At 51.4% G+C, this 20,780-nt stretch overlaps 1 protein-coding gene across 2 annotated transcripts in view; it reads left to right on the forward strand.

Moving 5' to 3' along the window:
* The window catches only part of GPR65 (G protein-coupled receptor 65), a 257,710-nt gene that overhangs the window by 223,173 nt on the left and 13,757 nt on the right, over positions 1-20,780 (forward strand). Inside the window, exon 1 of one of the 2 annotated variants that reach the window (XM_075330050.1) lies at positions 13,282-13,336. The exons of the other annotated variant lie outside the window; for it this stretch is intronic. The gene's annotated coding sequence lies outside the window, so the exon portion shown is untranslated. Of the gene's footprint in view, positions 1-13,281; positions 13,337-20,780 lie in introns of those variants that run through there. 2 annotated transcript variants of the gene reach the window in all.

Here is a 20,780-nt window from a genome sequence, read left to right on the forward strand (position 1 = left end):
GTAATGTCTGGGGTTATATCAGCACTGGAGCATTATAAGAGGGGCTGATATCAGTCACATATGTAATGTCTGGGGTTATATCAGCACTGGAGCGTTATAAGAGGAGCTGATATCAGTCACATATGTAATGTCTGGAGGTTATATCAGCACTGGAGCGTTATAAGAGGGGATGATATCAGTCACATATGTAATGTCTGGGGTTATATCAGCACTGGAGCATTATAAGAGGGGCTGATATCAGTCACATATGTAATGTCTGGAGGTTATATCAGTACTGGAGCGTTATAAGAGGGGCTGATATCAGTCACATATGTAGTGTCTGGGGTTATATCAGCACTGGAGCGTTATAAGAGGGGCTGATATCAGTCACATATGTAATGTCTGGGGTTATATCAGCACTGGAGCATTATAGGAGGGGCTGATATCAGTCACATATGTAATGTCTGGAGGTTATATCAGCACTGGAGCATTATAAGAGGGGCTGATATCAGTCACATATGTAATGTCTGGAGGTTATATCAGCACTGGAGCGTTATAAGAGGGGCTGATATCAGTCACATATGTAATGTCTGGAGGTTATATCAGCACTGGAGCGTTATAAGAGGAGCTGATATCAGTCACATATGTAATGTCTGGAGGGTATATCAGCACTGGAGCATTATAAGAGGGGCTGATATCAGTCACATATGTAATGTCTGGGGTTATATCAGTACTGGAGCATTATAAGAGGGGCTGATATCAGTCACATATGTAATGTCTGGAGGTTATATCAGCACTGGAGCATTATAAGAGGAGCTGATATCAGTCACATATGTAATGTCTGGGGTTATATCAGTACTGGAGCATTATAAGAGGGGCTGATATCAGTCACATATGTAATGTCTGGGGTTATATCCGCACTGGAGCATTATAAGAGGGGCTGATATCAGTCACATATGTAATGTCTGGGGTTATATCAGCACTGGAGCGTTATAAGAGGGGCTGATATCAGTCACATATGTAATGTCTGGGGTTATATCAGCACTGGAGCATTATAAGAGGGGCTGATATCAGTCACATATGTAATGTCTGGAGGTTATATCAGTACTGGAGCGTTATAAGAGGAGCTGATATCAGTCACATATGTAATGTCTGGAGGTTATATCAGCACTGGAGCATTATAAGAGGGGCTGATATCAGTCACATATGTAATGTCTGGGGTTATATCAGCACTGGAGCGTTATAAGAGGGGCTGATATCAGTCACATATGTAATGTCTGGAGGTTATATCAGCACTGGAGCATTATAAGAGGGGCTGATATCAGTCACATATGTAATGTCTGGGGTTATATCAGCACTGGAGCGTTATAAGAGGGGCTGATATCAGTCACATATGTAATGTCTGGAGGTTATATCAGAACTGGAGCATTATAAGAGGGGCTGATATCAGTCACATATGTAATGTCTGGGGTTATATCAGCACTGGAGCGTTATAAGAGGGGCTGATATCAGTCACATATGTAATGTCTGGAGGTTATATCAGCACTGGAGCGTTATAAGAGGGGCTGATATCAGTCACATATGTAATGTCTGGAGGTTATATCAGTATTGGAGCATTATAAGAGGGGCTGATATCAGTCACATATGTAATGTCTGGGGTTATATCAGCACTGGAGCGTTATAAGAGGGGCTGATATCAGTCACATATGTAAATGTAGTTGTCCTCCTAGTGGGGACAGGGAAGTCTTACCTGTTGGGGGTCTGGCACACATGGCTGACGTTATGTCCCGCTGCCTTTCCTGTGACCCTCGCTTTATATGCATTTTATCCACCACTGATTACTGATTGGGTCGACAAGGGTGCACAATCTACAAGAAGAACTTTCCATGTCTCCTTCCTGCGGCAGAGAGGTTTAGTAAAATGGTGCAAAACCAGAAGGCCCTAGTTGAACAAAATAGTCCAAAAATTCCCATGTGACAATGCTGGTGGCAGAGGTCAGAATAGAGAAGAGGGAAAGACACCGTGGGACCGACAGATGCAGGGGACACTATCAAAGATCTGGGACAGGTTCAATAGACCCTCCCAGCGCCCAGGCTCTGATACACAGGGTTCTCTGACAAGGAGGGAAAGGTTTAGGAAGATGGTGAAGGATTGCATAGCCGACCATCTCACCATCCTCCGTGATTCCTCTATGCTGTACAACTACAGGACACGTGGCATAACCAGTCCCTGTACCTTGTGGAGGTGCAGCCTGCCCGGCCGCCAGCGCATTGTCAGAGTGGGTGCTTAGTGCCACCGGGGACATGATAACTGATAGGCACGTAATGCTTACAGAATGCTTATGAGGCCCACAGTTCTCTTTTATATATATATACACACACACACACACACTAAATATATATATATATATATATATATATATATATATATATATATATATATATATTTATTGTGAGACTGTGACCGGGGTTATCTATGACGGCCGGTACGTCTCGCCCCGGTTGTGCTCACTCCATGCATAGAAAGCAACTCCACTCCAGGGTTTATCCCGTTTCCCTGCAGGCTGAAAGGAGGGTTAAAAGGAAACAGGAACATGGGCGTGGGGCCTTAGTGTGAGGGAGTGAACACAACTCCCTGAGTGTCTGCCCGGGGAGCACATGTATACTGTTGTTGGACTTTTGGTTTGTGTAATAAACCGTGTGCTGTGACCTTTGGTGCCTGGATCCCGTGTCTTCTGCCGTGCAGCCGACCACGTTACCTCACAGATGGTGGAGAATGCGGGCATGCCAGCCCGGTGAGGTGTAGCATCCATCCCTGGTGACCCGGTAGCACATGTTCTGGATTCGAGCGGCTATACTACAGCCCAAACCCGGTGACGCCATGGAGGACATACTAAAGCAGCTGGCCCAGGCTAATGCACAGCAACAACAGGCTAATGCACAGCAACAACAGGCTAATGCACAGCAACAACAGGCTAATGCACAGCAACAACAGGCTAATGCACAGCAACAACAGGCTAATGAACAGCAGCAACAGACCAATGCACACCTGCTCCGGTCGTTGGAATGTCAGCAGCAATCCTTGCAATTGCAGGAAAAAAGGCACCAAGAACAGATGGTTCTCCTGGCCAAGTCGATCCGTGCCGGACCGGCAGCAACAACCCCGGGACCGGGTGACGACGGCAGCGTCCGGAAAGTGGTGAGACAAGCGTTGCAAAAGATGACCCCAGGGGATGATGTAGAAGCGTTCCTGGCGGTGTTTGAGCGGGTGGCCGAGCGGGAGAAGCTGCCGACCCCCCAGTGGGCTGAGGTATTGTCGCCCTATCTGACGGGGGAGCCCCAAAAAGCGTACCTGGACCTCTGTACCGAGGACGCCATAGAATATGCGACCCTGAAAGCCGAAATACTTGCTCGGTTGGGGGTGAATACCTATGTACGGGCTCAGCGGGTAAATCAGTGGTTCTATGAGGAAGCCAAACCCGTACGCTACCAGGCATATGACTTGTTGCATCTGGTAAAGAAGTGGTTGCAGCCTGACACTCTGAGCCCTGCGCAAATGGTGGAAAGGGTAGTGGTTGATCGCTTTGTGCGCACTTTACCCGTCACCATTCAACGGTGGGTAGGACAGGGCGACCCAAGTACCCTGGACCAATTAGTGTGCCTGGTGGAGCGGCATGTGGCTACGCAGGACTTGATACGGGACACTGAGACTTTGCGTACCGCCCGTCGGTCCGGCCCCTCCAAGCCTAGAGTCAAGGACCCACCGCTGACACCGGTGCGGGAGACCGCTACCGTCCCGTCCGAGGCCGCGCCCGCCGTCCCTGAGGTTCGGAAGGCTATGTACCCTAAACGACAACTCGTCAAGGGGGTTTCCTTCCCTATTAGATGTTGGCGGTGCCAGCGGGTGGGACATATGGAAGCCCAGTGTCCACTCACCACGGAGCCCATGGATTGTGGGGTTACCCGGCGGGGTTCAATGTATGCTCAGGCGGTGTGTACCGCTGACCTTGTCTCCCCGGAGACTGAGCCCCACTTGTGCCAAATACAGGTGAATGGATGTCCGGTTACAGGATTGTTGGATTCCGGAAGCTTAGTGACCCTTGTGCGATCCACCTTGAGGGCTAAAGTAAAGGCCACAGGACGTACCGTGGGGGTGGTTTGCATACATGGGGACCGCCGAGACTATCCCACGGGGATTGTCACCATCACAGCACCTTGCGGTCAGGTGCAACATGAGGTGGGACTTCTTAACACTCTTCCCTATGACGTGATCCTAGGAAGGGATCTGCCCTATTTTTGGACTTTATGGAAGAGGCCTCCTAAGTCCCCTCAAATATTGGACAGTCCGGGACCTGAGCCCGACAATCCCGAATCCGGGACACCTGCCGTAGGGGTCCCCATGATAGGGACAGAATGTGAACCCGATAGGTCGCCCCTAGAGGTATTGGCAGGAGAGGCTGAGATGGTCGAGCCCATCCCGGAGTTGGAGGCGTCCCCGGATAAGTTTGGGACAGCCCAACTCCAGGACCCTAAATTAATACATGCCCGGAGTCGGGTGACAGTGGTTGACGGGGTGGCACAGCTGCCCGGTGCCCAGGAAAGGTACCCCCATTTCGCTCTTAAACAGGATTTACTCTACCGGGTAGATGAAATACGGGGCGTGGGGGTAGAGCAGTTGGTGGTACCCCGGCCATATCGCCGGCGGGTCCTCGACTTGGCTCATAAACACCTGATGAGTGGTCACCTAGGGGTCAAGAAAACGCAGGAGCGAATATTGCAAAGGTTCTATTGGCCCGGGGTCTTTGGGGAGGTAAAACGGTTCTGCGAAACCTGCCCGGAGTGTCAGCTTACCGCACCCCTGGCCCACTTTCGCAGTCCGTTGGTACCCTTACCCATTATAGAAGTCCCTTTTGAACGGATAGGGATGGATCTGGTGGGGCCCCTCGTAAAGTCCGCTAGAGGGCACCAACACATCCTAGTGATCGTTGACTATGCCACCCGGTATCCAGAGGCGATACCTCTCAGACATACTGCAGCAAAGCTTATAGCTCGGGAGTTGTTTGCTGTGTTCTGCCGGGTGGGGTTGCCCAAGGAGATCCTTACGGATCAGGGGACCCCATTCATGTCTAAAGTGACCAAAGAGCTATGCCGGCTACTCCAGATCAAGCAGTTGCGTACGTCTGTGTATCATCCTCAGACGGATGGGTTAGTGGAACGATTCAATAAAACTCTGAAAACCATGCTCAAAAGGGTGATTTCCAAAGACGGGAAAGACTGGGACATGATGCTTCCCTATTTGATGTTTGCCATACGAGAGGTGCCACAGGCATCCACGGGGTTTTCGCCTTTTTATAAACTTTGAATTTTTATTGAGATTTTCAATTTACGTTTTTCATACATAAAATAAAACATAAAATTCACAATTCTTATCGAACCTAGACAAACAATGACAGGACAGGTGAGGAGGGTTAGGAGGGGAGAGGAGAAATAGGAGGGAAGAGGGAAGGGTTTCAAGAGTCCATGCTCCTTCCATAGGACCCATAGGCCTCAGTCTCACAGATCCTCCTGTCCCGCAAAGTAGTCCCATGGTGCCCACACGGCCTGGAAGCGGTCAACTGTGTCATGCAATAGTGCCGTGAGATGTTCCATGCGTCTAATGTCCAGTAATCTATACTTGAGGCTCTGGAGTGAGGGTGTCCCTGGCTGCCTCCAATTCTTTGCAATTAAGCATCTGGCCGCCGTAAGGATGTGGGACAAAAGCTTAGAGGCCGTTTTTCCCAATCCCCCATTCCCAAGACCCAGAACATAGATCAGGGGATCAAGATCAACCTCTATATATAGTACTTTATGGATCAACCCTCTAACCCGCTCCCAGAAGGGGACTATCCCTGGACAGGACCAGAATATGTGCAGAATGGTGCCCCTGCCTCCCCCGCATCTCCAGCAACAAGCCGGTATGGAGGGGTCTATGCCATGAAGGAAATCTGGAGTGTGGTACCAAAATAGCAAAATTTTATAGATATTTTCCTTATATAGTGTGCATATTGACGTCTTGGAGGCGTTTCCCCAGATTGCTGCCCATTCCTGAGGAAGTATCCGCCTTCCCAATAGAGACTCCCATTTCCGCATGTATGGAAAAGACCCCTCGGGCCCCTCCCGTGAATCAGAAAGCAAAATGTAAATTTCCGAAATCAGCCCCTTAGTATCAGTGCCCCTTCTGCAAATTTTCTCAAAATCTGTGGGAATCGAGGCCCCTGCCCTGCCAAACAAGGAGCCAGCCAAGTCTCTGATCTGCAGATATTGGAAAAACTCTCGATTAGAGAGAGAGAATTTATCTCTAAGGTACTCAAAAGAATGGATCTGCATTGTACTTCCATCTATAATGTCTGCAAATCTGAATAGACCTGCCTTGAGCCAGGGGTGCACCATGTCCGACTCCAGACTGCTTGGGAGCAAGGGTTGGTATATGAAGGACACCAGAGGGGAGCAGGGGGATGCCAAAGGAAATCTTCTAATGCAAAATGCCCAGAGGTCCCTAGTGAACTGCATCGGTCCAAGAAGAGGGGGGGGCGAATCACACTGGGCCGGGGGCCACAGGAGCGCGTTTGGATGTATAGGCGCCAGCCAAAGTTTTTCAATCTCAGTCCACCTGTTGTATGCCCAAAGGGACACCCAACAGGGGATCCTCCTAAGATGGGCCGCCCAATAGTATTTTAGGATGTCCGGGACAGAAAGCCCCCCCCTGTTTCTCCGAGCCATCAACACCTCCCTGGCCACCCTATGACGTTTGTTACACCAAATAAATCTAAGGATAGCCGCCTGAAGGGACTTCAGCTCCTTTATTGGTACCTTAACTGGGAGGGTTTCAAAGAAATATAATAATTTTGGGAGCAAGCTCATTGTAACCGCCGCAATGCGCCCCATCCACGAAAGAGGGAGGGGCAACCACTTACTCAAAAGAGTTCTCAGCTCTCGGAAAAGGGGGGGGAAGTTAAGGTTATAGAGGGAATCATAAGTAGATGTGAGGTTAACCCCCAGGTACTTGACCGCATCTGTCTTCCAACGAAACTTAAAATTCAAACGCAGGTAATCCAGGGCCACCGGGTCGAGATTCAAGGGCATTGCCTCCGTTTTGCTAGAGTTGATCTTATACCCCGAAAGGCTCCCGTACCTACCCAAGGTGCACATTAAAATTGGAAGGGACACATGGATGTTAGTAAGTGTAATGAGCACATCGTCGGCAAAAAGTGAGATTTTAAACGGTTTATTCCTGACCAGGACCCCCGAGATGTCTGGGTTGCTCCTGACCGAGGCCGCGAGGGGCTCTATGCATAGTGCAAAAAGGAGGGGGGACAGGGGGCACCCCTGCCTGGTGCCATTGGAGATGAGAAAAGGCTTAGAGATGTGGAGGGGGAGTTTGATAGAGGCCGTAGGAGCGCTATACAGGGACTTCAAGGCCCGCATAAAGCCACCCGAGATCCCAAAGACCTCCATTGTCTTGAAGAGAAAAGGCCACGCAAGGCGGTCAAAAGCCTTCTCTGCATCTAGACTCAACACCAACGCCTGTTGCTTCGTCCGATTTGCCACATCCACCAGGTCTATGACCTTCCTGGTGTTGTCCCCCCCCTGACGGCAAGGGACAAAACCCACCTGGTCTTTATACACGAGTTGGGGCAACCATCGATTAAGCCTGGCCGCCAAGAGCTTGGTGAACATCTTCAAATCGGAGTTCAAAAGGGCTATTGGTCTATAATTAGCACAGTCCAATGGGTCCCTGGGTGGCTTGGGCAGGAGGATTAAATGGGAGTGTAGCATGGATGGAGGGATAGGGTCACCCTGAAGGAAAGAGTTAAACAAGGCGGCCATGTGTGGGAGGAGCTCCGCCGCAAACACCTTGTAATAAAAATAAGTAAAGCCGTCCGGGCCCGGTGACTTCCCGCCAGGCAGGGCTTCCAGAACTTGCTCCAGTTCCTCTGTAGTAATCTCTTCATTCAAAGCCGCGGCTGCTCCGCAAGGCAGTGAAGGGAGCTCAAGGGCCGAAAAATAGTCCCCAAGTGCCCCAGCCCCGCGCGAAGCCATGCCCGGGGGAACCGGAAGGTTATAAAGCTTGTTGTAGTAATTGAAAAAAATGTCAGCTATTGAAGCGGGGTGATAGTGGATAGTGCCCTTTTCGTCGCGCAGAGCCTGAGGGCATGAGGATGTAGCGCGCTCCTTAAGCTGCCTGGCGAGTAAGGTATGAGCCTTATTACTCCTTTCATAGTATCTTTGTTTGGAAAAGGTTAGCAATTTTTCTGCTCTGCCAATTGCCAAGTCTCTCAACTTTTCCCTAAGGCTGATGACTCTCCTAAGAATAGTCAGTGATGGGGCAGCCGCCAGTCTCCCCTCCTGTAGCTTAAGATGGGCCGTTATAGAGTCCCGCTGGCTTGTGGCATTCTTTTTAGCCCTGGCGCCCTCTCTAATGCATAGTCCCCTCATCACTGCCTTGTGAGCTTCCCAGAGTGTTGCCGGCGACGTGACCGTGCCCGTGTTCAACTGAAAGAATTCGACCAGTTGCTTATTTAAAAAGGCCCTAGTGTCGGGATTTTTGATCAGAGATTCATTAAGGCGCCAATGCTGAGGCCTAGGTCGAGGACCATCTTTCTTGAAGTCCATTATGAGTGGGGAATGGTCTGACCACGTAATGGATCCCATTTCCACCCTCTCAAGACGCCCCAGCAGCTGTGAGTCAATGAAAAAATAGTCTATTCTGGTGTGCGTCTGATGCGGATGCGAGTAGAAGGAAAGGCCTTCTCTCCCGGGTGGTCCACCCTCCAAGCGTCGTATAAAGCCCCTGATCTAATGAGCCTACGAAAGTCCCGGGACAAATTTTTCAAAGCACCCGATGGAGGGTGTCCACCCACAGAGAGTCTGTCGGCCACCTCCGAAAAAGGGATGTTAAAGTCTCCCCCCAACACCGTAGAGGCCGGTGCCAGTCCGCCTATCAGATCGAGTATTTTCTTAAGAAAGCGTATCTGCCCTTCATTAGGTGCATAAATGTTGGCCATTATGTGCGGGGATCCCCCCAGTTGGCCCTCCAGAATCACATATCTACCCTCTGGATCGCAGTGAGAACCCGTAATTTGTAGAGGACAACTGGAGGATATTAAAATAGCAACTCCCCCCCTCTTGGAGCCCGAGTAAGCCGAGTAATGGATGGGAAAGCGGTGGGACGCAAATTTGAAAGTGTTTGATTCCACAAAATGTGTTTCTTGGATAAAGGCTATGTCTGCACCTGATGTTTTCAGTTCCTGTAGCAGCAATTTCCTCTTACGGGGTGAATTCAGACCTTTTACGTTAAGAGAGATAATGCGGGTCATATCTAAAACTTAGAAGTAAGAAAAAGCTAATGGCACACCTATACCGTCGGGGGCATGACTTCCCCTGTGAAGCCGGCCAGAGGAGATGGTCCATACGACAAAGGGCCGCAGCTCCCAGGGACTCTAGAAGGGGTGGTACCTGAAAGGACACATAAGGAAAAAACATCGGGGAGGGGGGAAGACAAGGACAAACATAGAAATGAACATGAATTAAGAACATTAACCAAAATGCATAAACCTTAGGCATAGATTCCCGGGGGGTCAACCCGGAAGGGAGAGACCTAGAGGGAGGTTCCCCAACCCGTCTGAGCTAAGAGAGCCACCCACCTCACTCCCCAGTAGCCCTCCCACGGGGGTCAGTCCAGTGGGCACGGGCCCGTGCCAAAAGGAAACAAGGGAAAAAAAAACAAAACAAAAAACCTCAACCACTAACTCCAAGTAAGGGGACAGGGCTCCCGCCAACCCCCCTACCACCCACGGCATCATTGTGGCTACAGCCCCCCCCCTTATGCAGCTCAACAGACCCAGAGGGCCGCAGATGACACAATGGACAGTCAGAGGCTTGCTGTAGAGCAGGGGTGGGGAACCTCCGGCCCGCGGGCCGCATGCGGCCCGCCATGACCTTTTATGTGGCCCCCGGGCAGATTCCCGGGGGAGGCAGTGCTGGTGCTGTCACCGCGGTTTGCTGCCGCCGGCCCTTTAAATCCACACATTGCTGTTTGTGCTGCAATGTGTTCTCCCGTCGGCCAGTGCCAATTGTGGGCGGGTCTACAGTAGCCTCACAGCTTCCAGCGTTGTGTGCACGCCCCCTGCCCTCCGGAGATCAGTGCCCGCCTTCTCCTTCTGATGCAGTGTCCGGCTCCTGCACTCCGGTGATGTGAGTGCAATGCTGCTGTGAGTCCAGCGCCGACCCTCTGCTGCTATGTGCCCTGCCCAATGCTTTGTGCCTCCCCACACCAGTTCTGTAAACCCTCTCCCCCAGAGTTGCATGAAACTCAGCGCAGTGTGGCCCCCAATGTCCTGTGTGCAGCCCATCACCCAGTAGTCCTGTTTGCACCCCCCCAATCCTGTGTGTACCCCTCCCCCAGTCCTGTGTGCAGCCCCCCAATGTCCTGTGGGCACCCCCACACAATCCTATGTGCGGCCCATCACCCAGTCCTGTGTGCACCCCCCAGTCCTGTGTGCACCCCCCCCGTCCTGTGTGCACCCCCCCCGTCCTGTGTGCACCCCCCCCCATCCTGTGTGCACCCCCCCCATCCTGTGTGCACCCCCCCCAGTCCTGTGTGCACCCCCCCCAGTCCTGTGTGCACCCCCCCCCAGTCCTGTGTGCACCCCCCCGTCCTGTGTGCACCCCCCCGTCCTGTGTGCACCCCCCCCCGTCCTGTGTGCACCCCCCCAGTCCTGTGTGCACCCCCCCCAGTCCTGTGTGCACCCCCCCCAGTCGTGTGTGCACCCTCCCCAGTCGTGTGTGCATCCCCCCCAGTCATGTGTGCATCCCCCCCAGTCGTGTGTGCATCCCCCCCAGTCGTGTGTGCATCCCCCCAGTCGTGTGTGCATCCCCCCCAGTCGTGTGTGCATCCCCCCCAGTCGTGTGTGCATCCCCCCCAGTCGTGTGTGCCTCCCCCCAGTGATGTCTGTGCCTCCCCCCAGTGATGTCTGTGCCTCCCCCCCCGTGGTGTCTGTGCCTCCCCCCCCAGTGATGTCTGTGCCTCCCCCCCCCAGTGATGTCTGTGCCTCCCCCCCAGTGATGTCTGTGCCTCCCCCCCAGTGATGTGTGTGCCTCCCCCCCCAGTGATGTCTGTGCCTCCCCCCCCAGTGATGTCTGTGCCTCCCCCCCCAGTGATGTCTGTGCCTCCCCCCCCAGTGATGTCTGTGCCTCCCCCCCAGTGATGTCTGTGCCTCCCCCCCACAGTGATGTCTGTGCCTCCCCCCACAGTGATGTCTGTGCCTCCCCCCACAGTGATGTCTGTGCCTCCCCCCACAGTGATGTCTGTGCCTCCCCCCACAGTGATGTCTGTGCCTCCCCCCACAGTGATGTCTGTGCCTCCCCCCACAGTGATGTCTGTGCCTCCCCACAGTGATGTCTGTGCCTCCCCACAGTGATGTCTGTGCCTCCCCACAGTGATGTCTGTGCCTCCCCACAGTGATGTCTGTGCCCCCAGCCCCTCCAGTGGTGTCTGTGCCCCCAGCCCCGCGTGTGGTGTCTGTGCCCCCAGCCCCGCGTGTGGTGTCTGTGCCCCCAGCCCCGCGTGTGGTGTCTGTGCCCCCAGCCCCGCGTGTGGTGTCTGTGCCCCCAGCCCCGCGTGTGGTGTCTGTGCCCCCAGCCCCGCGTGTGGTGTCTGTGCCCCCAGCCCCATGCCCCCAGTTAATTAATTGCTTCACCCAATATAGCAGGGTCATTTAAACATTGATAATTTTGTGCGGCCCCCGAAGGTTGGTAGAAATTTCCAAATGGCCCCCGACAGAAAAAAGGTTCCCCACCCCTGCTGTAGAGAGAGTCACAGTATCACAAAGCATGCTCAGCCACTGGAACTCAGAGGGTATAAGAAATAGGCACCAACCAGGTTAAGAAGTGTCCTCAACGGTGAGCCGGGGAGGGGGGCGACCCGCGGCCCCTACCTCCTCTCCCCCCCAAAGCCCCACGCCCTCCACCCCTCACCTTGGACCACACGGGAGGGGGCGGCCCTTCCAACCTTTGCAAGTCCCAATCTGGGATACAGACCGCTGGAATGTCCAGTGCTTCACAGAACAGAGTGGTATCTGCTGGAGTGCGAAGGGTCGCCGATTTACCCCCTCTGCGCGCTGTTAGTGCAAACGGGTAACCCCAGCGGTATGGAACCTGGTGCTCCTTCAGGCTCGTAAGGAGGGGTTTGAGGTGCCGCCTTTTCTGGAGTGTGATGCGAGAAAGATCCGGGAAAAGCTGGATTTCCTTGCCATTGAACACAGGTGCCGTGCGCCTCATTCTAGCCTTAGCCATGATCAGTTCTTTGGTGGAGAAGTCGTGAATGCAACAAATGATGTCCCGGGGTTGGGTGGATAAATTCTTCGGCTGTAAAGCCCTGTGTGCCCTGTACAGCTTGATGATGTTAGAAGGGGGAGCGTCCAACACTTCATTAAAGATGGATTGTAGTATGGAGTTTGTGTCCTCGGGCCCATCTGACTCTGGGACCCCCCTCACACGGACATTGCAACGGCGTCCTCTGTTGTCGAGATCCTCTATGTGAGACTGCATATCCTCCATTATTTTTTGTTGCGATGTTGCCAGTTTGTGTAATTCTGATACATGGGATCTGGTGATGTCATGCTCTTCCTCCAGGGATTCAATTCTGCTAGACAATTGCTGCAAATCTCTCCTCACTTCAGCTATTTCTGACCTGCAAGTTGCTTTAACCTCACGTATGAGGCATTGAAAGTCCTCTTTAGAAGGAAGTTTACTTATGAAATCATGCATGTCCTTATAGAAGGTGTCTGGCCCTTTAAGGTGAGCACCTGCAGTAATAGACACTGGAGTTTTAGTCTGGTGCTGGGGAAGCTGGGAAGGTTGATCTCCACACCGAGGCCCAGAGGGGGGAAGCAGGCTGCTCTGTTCCCTGATATTACCAGCTGTGGCTGCAGTCCCTTCTCCCGGCAGTGGGGAGGGCTGCCCCCCGACCTCCACCTTATCTCCCACAGCCACTATGTGCTCCTGGGCCTGCTGCTGCTGTGCCTGAGGATCCGATGCAGTGCAGGGCTGCTGAGCCAAGGCATTCCCTGTTGGAACTGCTGCAGAGATTCCTCCACTTTCCCCTGTGTCCCCGCTCACCCACTCCTCCTTCTCTTGCTGCTTAGCAGGCCGGGCCAGTGCCTCCATTTCCCCTCCATGCTCCTGGAAAGATGGCGTCCGGGCCTCCCCTGGACCCTGTTCCAGGCCCAAGAAAGTATCCAGCGCCGTGGTGTGCAGCGGGGGGGCCACCGATGCCTGTTGCGATGGTTTAATCCTCCGTGGTCCCATCCTGAGAGCCGGTGAGTAGGTTTGTGCTTATGATAAGTGCTGATTTAGCTGAGGGTCAACAGGAGCTCCTCTTCCCCACGTCCACTCAGCTCAGCATCCTGGACACGCCCCGGGTTTTCGCCTTTTGAATTGTTATACGGGCGACATCCCCGGGGATTGTTGGACCTGGCAAAAGAAACCTGGGAGCAAGAGGCCACCCCCCATAAAAGTGTGATTGAACACATTTTAGAAATGCAGAACCGCATAAGCGCGGTCATGCCAATTGTGAAGGAGCATTTACAGGAGGCTCAGGCTGCGCAAAGCGGCCGCTACAATAGACACGCCACCGTGCGGACCTTTAAACCCGGGGATCGGGTGTTGGTATTGATCCCCACTGCGGAGAGTAAATTCCTGGCTCAGTGGCAAGGCCCCTACGAGATAAAGGAAAGAATCGGGGTGGTCAACTATAAAGTATTGCAGCCCGGTAGGCGGAAACCTGAACAAATATACCATGTCAACCTGTTAAAACCTTGGCAGGAACGGGAAAGCCTGATGGCTGTTTTTTCCCCACCTCCCTCCTCTTCGGGTCGTTCACATCCGGCTCCAGCGACCTCCGGAGAGGACGAACCGGAAGTAAGGATTGGAGAAGCCCTCACCAAGCAACAGAGGCGAGAGGCCAGACGGTTGGTTCAGCAGAACCCCGATGTCTTCTCTGAGCTGCCTGGTAGGACCAGTCTGATACGACATGACATTGTCACCGAGCCCCACCTGAAGGTTCGCCTGAAGTCATACCGGGTGCCGGAGGCTCGAAGACAAGCCATATCAGAGGAAGTGAAGACAATGCTATGCCTCGGGGTCATCGAAAAATCCCGGAGTGAATGGGCTAGTCCTATTGTCCTAATACCAAAACCCGATGGCTCCTTAAGGTTCTGCAACGACTTTAGGAGATTGAACGAAGTATCCAAGTTCGATCTCTACCCCATGCCCCGGGTGGATGAGCTGATTGATAGGCTGGGACAGGTGCGATATTTCACCACGCTCGACCTGACCAAGGGGTACTGGCAGGTGCCACTGACGGTGTCTGCCAAGGAGAAAACCGCTTTTGTTACGCCGGAGGGTCTCTTCCACTATGTTGTCTTGCCTTTTGGGTTACATGGCGCTCCGGCCACGTTCCAGAGGTTGATGGACTTGGTGCTGGAACCCCACCAGGCGTATGCATCAGCGTACCTTGATGACATCATTATTTACAGCTCTGAGTGGCAGACCCACTTGGAACAGGTACAAGCGGTGGTGAACGCGCTCCGAACAGCCGGATTGACAGCCAATCCCAAGAAATGTGCGATGGGGCTCACGGAAGCCCGCTACTTGGGCTACGTAATAGGCCAAGGAGTGATTAAGCCCCAAATTAACAAAGTTGAGGCGATCCAGAAGTGGCCTAGACCCCTGACCACGAAGCAGGTTAGGGCCTTCCTGGGTATCGTGGGGTACTACAGGAGGTTTGTAAAAAATTTTGCGGGACTATCAGCCCCCTTGACGGATCTTCTCAAAGGCAAGAAGTCCGTCATGGTGCGCTGGACTCCGCAGGCCGAGGACTCCTTCCGGGCCCTGAAGGGGGTCCTGTGCGGACAGCCCGTTCTTGTACACCCTGATTTCCGGAAGGAGTTCATAGTACAGACTGACGCCTCAGAGGTCGGCCTGGGGGCAGTGCTGTCTCAGGTGGTTCAGGGGGAGGAACACCCCGTCACCTTCTTAAGTAGGAAGCTCACCCCTCCCGAGCGGAATTATAGCGTAGTGGAGAAGGAGTGCCTGGCGATCAAGTGGGCCTTGGAGTCCCTGCGCTATTACCTGCTGGGACGGCGGTTTCGCTTGGTGACTGATCACTCTCCGCTGGTCTGGATGAGGTCCGCCAAGGAACGGAATGCCCGGGTTACCCGGTGGTTCCTTTCTCTGCAGAACTTCTGGTTTACGGTTGAACACCGGGCCGGTAGGTTGCAGGGCAACGCCGATGCCTTGTCCCGCGGCCCGTGTTTGATGGCGGGAGTTCAACCCCGCTCGCTTGAACTGAGGGGGGGGTATGTGAGACTGTGACCGGGGTTATCTATGACGGCCGGTACGTCTCGCCCCGGTTGTGCTCCCTCCATGCATAGAAAGCAACTCCACTCCAGGGTTTATCCCGTTTCCCTGCAGGCTGAAGGAAGGGTTAACAGGAAACAGGAACATGGGCGTGGGGCCTTAGTGTGAGGGAGTGAACACAACTCCCTGAGTGTCTGCCCAGGGAGCACATGTATACTGTTGTTGGACTTTTGGTTTGTGTAATAAACAGTGTGCTGTGACCTTTGGTGCCTGGATCCCGTGTCTTCTGCCGTGCAGCCGACCACGTTACCTCACAATATATATATATATATATATATATATATATACAGTTAGGTCCAGAAATATTTGGACAGTGACACAATTTTGGCGAGTTGGGCTCTGCATGCCACCACATTGGATTTGAAATGAAACCTCTACAACAGAATTCAAGTGCAGATTGTAACGTTTAATTTGAAGGTTTGAACAAAAATATCTGATAGAAATTGTAGGAATTGTCACATTTCTTTACAAACACTCCACATTTTAGGAGGTCAAAAGTAATTGGACAAATAAACCAAACCCAAACAAAATATTTTTATTTTCAATATTTTGTTGCGAATCCTTTGGAGGCAATCACTGCCTTAAGTCTGGAACCCATGGACATCACCAAACGCTGGGTTTCCTCCTTCTTAATGCTTTGCCAGGCCTTTACAGCCGCAGCCTTCAGGTCTTGCTTGTTTGTGGGTCTTTCCGTCTTAAGTCTGGATTTGAGCAAGTTAAATGCATGCTCAATTGGGTTAAGATCTGGTGATTGACTTGGCCATTGCAGAATGTTCCACTTTTTTGCACTCATGAACTCCTGGGTAGCTTTGGCTGTATGCTTGGGGTCATTGTCCATCTGTACTATGAAGCGCCGTCCGATCAACTTTGCGGCATTTGGCTGAATCTGGGCTGAAAGTATATCCCGGTACACTTCAGAATTCATCCGGCTACTCTTGTCTGCTGTTATGTCATCAATAAACACAAGTGACCCAGTGCCATTGAAAGCCATGCATGCCCATGCCATCACGTTGCCTCCACCATGTTTTACAGAGGGTGTGGTGTGCCTTGGATCATGTGCCGTTCCCTTTCTTCTCCAAACTTTTTTCTTCCCATCATTCTGGTACAGGTTGATCTTGGTCTCATCTGTCCATAGAATACTTTTCCAGAACTGAGCTGGCTTCATGAGGTGTTTTTCAGCAAATGTAACTCTGGCCTGTCTATTTTTGGAATTGATGAATGGTTTGCATCTAGATGTGAACCCTTTGTATTTACTTTCATGGAGTCTTCTCTTTACTGGTGACTTAGAGACAGATACACCTACTTCACTGAGAGTGTTCTGGACTTCAGTTGATGTTGTGAACGGGTTCTTCTTCACCAAAGAAAGTATGCGGCGATCATCCACCACTGTTGTCATCCGTGGACGCCCAGGCCTTTTTGAGTTCCCAAGCTCACCAGTCAATTCCTTTTTTCTCATAATGTACCCGACTGTTGATTTTGCTACTCCAAGCATGTCTGCTATCTCTCTGATGGATTTTTTCTTTTTTCTCAGCCTCAGGATGTTCTGCTTCACCTCAATTGAGAGTTCCTTAGACCGCATGTTGTCTGGTCACAGCAACAGCTTCCAAATGCAAAACCACACACCTGTAATCAACCCCAGACCTTTTAACTACTTCATTGATTACAGGTTACCGAGGGAGACGCCTTCAGAGTTAATTGCAGCCCTTAGAGTCACTTGTCCAATTACTTTTGGTCCCTTGAAAAAGAGGAGGCTATGCATTACAGAGCTATGATTCCTAAACCCTTTCTCCGATTTGGATGTGAAAACTCTCATATTGCAGCTGGGAGTGTGCACTTTCAGCCCATATTATATATATAATTGTATTTCTGAACATGTTTTTGTAAACAGCTAAAATAACAAAACTTGTGTCATTGTCCAAATATTTCTGGACCTAACTGTATATATATAGTACAGACCAAAACTTTGGACACACATTCTCATTCAAAGAGTTTTCTTTATTTTCATGACTCTAAAAATTGTAGAGTCACATTGAAGGCATCAAAACTATGAATTAAAACATGTGGAGTGAAATACTTAAAGTGTGAAACAACTGAAAATATGTCTTTTATTCTAGGTTCTTCACAGTCGCCACCTTTTGCTGTGATTACTGCTTTGTACACTCTTGGCATTCTCTTGATGAGCTTCAGTCACCAGAAATGGTTTTCCAACAGTCTTGAAGGAGTTCCCAGAGATGCTTAGCACTTGTAGGCCCTGTTGCCTTTACTCTGCGGTCCAGCTCACCCCAAACCATCTCGATTGGGTTCAGGTCTGGTGACTGCGGAGGCCAGGTCATCTGGCGTAGCACCCCATCACTCTCCTTCTAAAGCCTGCTTTACATCTTACGATTTCGCATACGTTACCCGTTCATATGACCTCAATGTGGGCGGCGAACGTCCACTTCCTGGAGTGGGAGGGACGTTCGGCGTCACAGCGACGTCACGCTGCAGCCGGCCAATAGAAGTGGAGGGGCGGAGCTGAGCGGGACGTAAACATCCCGCCCACCTCTTTCTTTCCGCATTGCCGGCTGGAGCCGCGGGATGCAGGTAAGATCTGTTCAATGTTCCTGGGGTGTCACACACTGCGATGTGTGCTGCCTCAGGAACATTGCACAACCTGACGTGCAATTTGTCAGGATTCAACGACGTGTATGCGATGAACGTTTTAACATTCAATCGCACGTAGCTGTTACACACTACAATGTACCTTACGATGCCGGATGTGCGTCACGACGTGACCCCGCCGACACATTGTAAGATATATTGTAGCGTCTAAAGCGGGCTTTAGTCAAATAGCCCTTACACAGCCTGCAGGTGTGTTTGGGGGTCATTGTCCTGTTGAAAAATAAATGATGGTCCAACTAAACGCAAACCGGATGGAGTAGCACGCCGCTGCAAGATGCTGTGGTAGGCATGCTGGTTCTGTATGCCTTCAATTTTGAATAAATCCCCAACAGTGTCACCAGCAAAGCCCCCCCCACCCCATCACACCTCCTCCTCCATGCTTCACGGTGGGAACCAGCCATGTAGAGTCCATCCGTTCACCTTTTCTACAAAGACACGGTGGTTGGATCCAAAGATCACAAATATGGACTCATCAGACTAAAGCACAGATTTCCACTGGTCTAATGTCCATTCCTTGTGTTCTTTACCCAAACAAGTCTCTTCTGCTTGTTGCCTGTCCTTAGCAGTGGTTTCCTAGAAGCTATGTACCCCCAGAGATAAATGGTTTTCAGCTCTTGTACTTTGTGCATAGACTTTAGTGAGATTAGTCCCACTCATTAATAATGGAAAAAAATTGAATTCTGAGGTCCTCCTCTAGGTGTCTTCCAGGGTGTATTGCAGTCTCTCCTAATTGGCAGCCCTTGCATTTAGTGCATTGCCTTTGAATGTAGCAGTCCTATTTCCTACCATTTGTGTATGAGGCCTCTTTTGTCTAATACAGGGTGGATGGGATTCCCTCTTCCTTCTAATGTTTGGCAGGTCTTGCATTGCTCGCGTAGGCCTTCTTCATAAATTACACAGAATGGGTCTGACCAGGTCACACGCACCCCCAGCCCAGATAAGTTAGGAAAATGTTACAATTACATTTTGTTACAATTACATTTCCCAGGGCCTACTGACGGGGGGAGTTTTATTTCCCCCTCTACTATGTCATCTACTATAGTCATAGGCAACGGGGCAATACAATGAGCGATGGCCCGGCTATTAAGGCTTTGTTCACACATTGGATTGTTGCAATTCTTTTTCATGAATTTTATGCAAATTAAAAGCTAATTTTTACAGCAAAAGCGATGAGATCTCATAAATCTAATGCACACGATTCCTCTTTTCTTGACTGAAATGGAAAACTGCTGTGTTATATTTAAAGAAGGATCAGGGCAATTCTTTCAGCGTTTTTTCAACATTGAAAGCAATCAGACTGCAAAAGCGCTACGTGTGAACACAGCCTAAGGGGTGGAGGAGGCGGGTTTTTGTGTGTTTTATTATTTTGCCTTGTACGCATACAGGAAATGTTTCAGAACATTTTTTCCTGAAAAATCCATTTTATCTTCGGTTTTCTATGTTTTATTGTCACTCTTTAAAAGTGGTGTAATACTCTGCCCACATTATTCCCTCCAGAGACCTGGCAGGCAGAGATGTGTCCAGGCGTTTTCCCATACTATGTCCATCCATTTCAGCAGCTTTCATGCCCGCCAGACCTCCTGGGAGGGTCTGCAAGAAAAATGCTCGCGTTTCCCATTGACTTCCATTATATTGACTACTCTAATCAGCCTGTCCGAGCATCCGTCCTGCTCAATTCGACTATCAAGGTTTTTTATGCTCGCTCATCGCTAACCGATATCACGCCCTTTATTATATCATTGACAACCACTCTTCAAAGAAGTGATGGGAGGTTGTCAGAGCTCAACCCCATAGACTGTTCTTGCTCTGGGCCCGTAGACTGTTCTTGCTCGGGGCCCGTAGACTGTTCTTGCTCGGGGCCCGTAGACTGTTCTTGCTCGGGGCCCGTAGACTGTTCTTGCTCGGGGCCCGTAGACTGTTCTTGCTCGGGGCCCGTAGACTGTTCTTGCTCGGGGCCCGTAGATGGTTCTTGCTCGGGGCCCGTAGATGGTTCTTGTTCGGGGACTGTAGATGGTTCTTGCTCGGGGCCTGTAGATGGTTCTTGTTCGGGGCCTGTAGATGGTTCTTGTTCGGGGACTGTAGATGATTCTTGTTCGGGGACTGTAGATGGTTCTTGCTCGGGGCCTGTAGCTGGTTCTTGCTCGGGGCCTGTAGATGGTTCTTGCTCGGGGCCTGTAGATGGTTCTTGCTCGGGGCCTGTAGATGATTCTTGTTCGGGGCCTGTAGATGGTTCTTGCTCGGGGCCTGTAGATGGTTCTTGTTCTGGGCCTGTAGCTGGTTCTTGCTCGGGGCCTGTAGCTGGTTCTTGCTCGGGGCCTGTAGATGGTTCTTGCTCGGGGCCTGTAGATGGTTCTTGCTCGGGGCCTGTAGATGGTTCTTGCTCGGGGCCTGTAGATGGTTCTTGTTCAGGGCCTGTAGCTGGTTCTTGCTCGGGGCCTGTAGCTGGTTCTTGTTCGGGGCCTGTAGATGGTTCTTGTTCAGGGCCTGTAGATGGTTCTTGCTCGGGGCCTGTAGATGGTTCTTGCTCGGGGCCTGTAGATGGTTCTTGCTCGGGGCCTGTAGATGGTTCTTGCTCGGGGCCTGTAGATGGTTCTTGCTCGGGGCCTGTAGATGGTTCTTGTTCAGGGCCTGTAGCTGGTTCTTGCTCGGGGCCTGTAGCTGGTTCTTGTTCGGGGCCTGTAG

This window comes from Anomaloglossus baeobatrachus, chromosome 12 (genome assembly GCF_048569485.1).
Source record: "Anomaloglossus baeobatrachus isolate aAnoBae1 chromosome 12, aAnoBae1.hap1, whole genome shotgun sequence".
NCBI lineage: Eukaryota > Metazoa > Chordata > Amphibia > Anura > Aromobatidae > Anomaloglossus > Anomaloglossus baeobatrachus.